The 2955-nt window shown below is 48.5% G+C and overlaps 1 protein-coding gene and 1 long non-coding RNA gene across 6 annotated transcripts in view; one reads left to right on the forward strand and one right to left on the reverse strand.

Moving 5' to 3' along the window:
* Positions 1-363: 363 nt before the first annotated feature.
* LOC112616192 lies at positions 364-2692 on the reverse strand. The gene is made up of 3 exons (XR_003117588.1): positions 2517-2692; positions 2184-2286; positions 364-1899 (listed from the first exon to the last, which is right to left on the reverse strand). It is a non-coding gene; the product is annotated as an uncharacterized LOC112616192 (long non-coding RNA).
* A 133-nt stretch (positions 2693-2825) lies between these two features.
* Positions 2826-2955, forward strand: part of FMR1 (fragile X mental retardation 1) — a 39090-nt gene continuing 38960 nt past the window's right edge. For all 5 annotated transcript variants that reach the window (XM_025372867.1, XM_025372874.1, XM_025372868.1 and 2 more), the window contains exon 1: positions 2826-2952. The gene's annotated coding sequence lies outside the window, so the exon portion shown is untranslated. The remainder of the gene's footprint in view (positions 2953-2955) is intronic.

Here is a 2955-nt window from a genome sequence, read left to right on the forward strand (position 1 = left end):
ACTGGATTCTACAATGATTTGCTGATGGATTTGATGTGTGAAAGAAGGTCAAAACGTCTCAGTTTTAGGCTTGAGCAATGAACTGGAGGGCAGGAGCTGCCTGTAATGAGAGAAAGGAGGGAGGGAGAGAGAGAGAGAGAGAGAGAGAGAGAGAGAGAGAGAGAGAGAGAGAATGTGTGTGTGTGTGTGTGAGAGAGAGAGAGAGAGAGAGAGAGAGAGGATTTTGGAAGAGCAGGCTCATGAGCAGGCCTGAGCTCAGTGTCTGAATTCAGGTAAGCTATCTTGAAAGGAGAAATATCAAAAGCTAGAGATCAGAGTGAGGCTGAGACTGAGAGTCATGTGGGCAAGACTAAGTGGCAGTATGTACTGGCAGTGAGGATAAGTATTTATTCATTCATTGAACATACCTTGAAATCAACCACTTTTAATGTGCCAGGGACACAAAGATAGAAAAGACATTTGCCCTGTCTGGAAGGTACTAATAATCCAATAAGGAAAACAGAAATATAAATAAATTATTCTGGTACACTAACCATCATAGTAGAGGTATTCAACATTTGTTGAGTCCCTGCTATATGCCAAGCAGTTTAGGTATGCACAAAGTTCTACAAGAGCACAAAATAAGTTCTGGCAAAGGTTTGTAAAGACATTCACAAGGGTTTTCACCACAGTATGACCTCAGGGAGTTGGCAGTAACCTAGATGCCCGATCAGTAGGGATATGTATGAATACAATTTCTGGCATACTCAGTAGCAAACTAGGTGTACACACAGCAATGTGGGTATAGCTCAAAAACAGTGTTGAGTAAAACAGTTGTAAAGAGAGATTTACAGTCCAATACCATCTCTGTAAACGCAAGAAGCATAAACAAAACATTGTCTTAAATTATCAAGAATCTCTATCAAACACATTGCAGTTTGTGTCTAGAAGAATGAGTGGGGATTGAGGAAGATGAGGAAAAAAAATATAAAAAATATAAAATAATATAAACAAGGACCTTGTAGGGACTGATATGACAATGTGCTGAATATTGAAGAGCAAAGTTAACTCTCTGTACCTGAGAGAAGATAACTAGCTAATGGGAATCCAGCTGAAAACCTTAAGGGGTAGGGCCTCTACGGGGCCCAGGAAGGATAAGTAGAGACATGAACGGATGAAAGTGCACCACAGGTTCAGGGAACAACACAGGTTGAGTGTGGCTTGTAGTAAAAATGGCTGTGAAGAGTTGACATATTTTTAAGTCCTGGATAAATTGAACAACATCTTACACTTGGAGGGGTATAATCATTCTAATCAATGTGTACCCTTTTACTATAATATATTGGAGTTACAGCTAATGCTCTGCTCCCATTCAGCCTGATGAGATTCTCTTTCAGCCCTCTTGGGGTCTTGGCCTCATGTGACTACTTCAAAGACTCTAGTCCAAAAGGTCTTTCCTGTTTACTATGGCCTTGAGGAATGTGGCCCTAGATCCACTGCTTTAAAGCTGGAGTTCCACCAGCAGCAACATCCTCTCATTCTGGGGCAACTGCCTGAGGCAGGTCATCCTGCCTCGGCCAACGCAGTGCTACCAGTTAACTCTCACCTGCCATATTCCAGCTGGAATCATTTCCCCTTCTCCACCCCAGACTGGGTCATGTTCCGCCATCATGGAAGCACCTATTCTTCATACCCCTTATCACAGCTGCAACTCCTCATTTACTTGTCTGATAATTTGATTTATGTCCATCTACTTTGCCAGGTTCTAAGTTCAATGCTGGCAGTCTTTTCTTCTTTTTTTTCTTTTCTGTTTTGCTCACCGACTTCTCGCTAGCACTTAGCACAGTGCCTGGCACATGATAGGTACATAAACTTCTCAGTTGGGTACCAGCATCCCAAAGGGAACATGGATTAAGGCAGCTATAAGCACGGTGCAAAACAGGAATAAGAAAAAGTTGAGGTTTGTTTCACAGTAGAAGGTAAAGGGTTGCAAGTAGGTGCATCGGCCCCTGTAGACAGGACGCATGACTGCTACACACGTGTTCACCCCACCCTCTGGTACAGGGTGCACATAGAGTAGGGGCAGAAATGAACCTCAAGTGCTTAACCCAATTTTAAAAAAATATATGGTCAAGTGAAAGTATGAAAATTAGTTGAGGAAAGGTGAGTACGTGGGTCAAAGCTGGGTTTGAGGAAAGGCTAACATTTTGAGGTCCTGACTCAATCCATGTCCCTTAAAGGGCACAGGGTGTCTCCACAGGGCCACCCAAAATCTGGTGAGAGAGGGCGTGACTCCTCACCCTCTGCCTCTACAGGTCACAAAAGCCTGGGTCACCCTGGTTGCCACCGTTCCTAGTTCAAAGTCTTCTTCTGTCTAATCCTTCACCCCTATTCTCGCCTTCCACTCCACCTCCCGCTCAGTCGGGCTCTCCGCTACTTTGAAACAAACCAAACCAAACCAGACATCCCCCGGGAATCCTAGCGAGGCCGAACTGGGATAACCGGATGCATTTGATTTCCCACGCCACTGAGTGCACCTCTGCAGAGATGGGCGTTCCGGCCCTCGCGAGGCGGTGCGACCTGTCACCGCCCTTCAGCCTTCCCGCCCTCCGCCGAGCCCGCGCACGCCCGGCCCGCGCCTCTGACGTTCGACCCGAATCCCCGGACGGTTCCCAGAAGCGCGCATGCGCGCGCTCCCAAGCCACTTGAAGAGAGAGGGCGGGGCCGAGGGGCTGAGCCCGCTGGGGGAGGGAACAGCGTTGATCACGTGACGTGGTTTCAGTGTTTACACGCGCAGCGGGCCGAGGGTTCGGCCTCAGTCAGGCGCTCAGCTCCGTTTCGGTTTCACTTCCGGTGAAGGGCCGCCTGTGAGCGGGCGGCGGGCCGACGGCGAGCGCGGGCGGCGGCGGTGACGGAGGCGCCGCTGCCAGGGGGCGTGCGGCAGCGCGGCGGCCCCGGCGGCGGCGGCGGGCGGCA

This window comes from Theropithecus gelada, chromosome X, assembly GCF_003255815.1.
Source record: "Theropithecus gelada isolate Dixy chromosome X, Tgel_1.0, whole genome shotgun sequence".
Classification (NCBI taxonomy): Eukaryota; Metazoa; Chordata; class Mammalia; order Primates; family Cercopithecidae; genus Theropithecus; species Theropithecus gelada.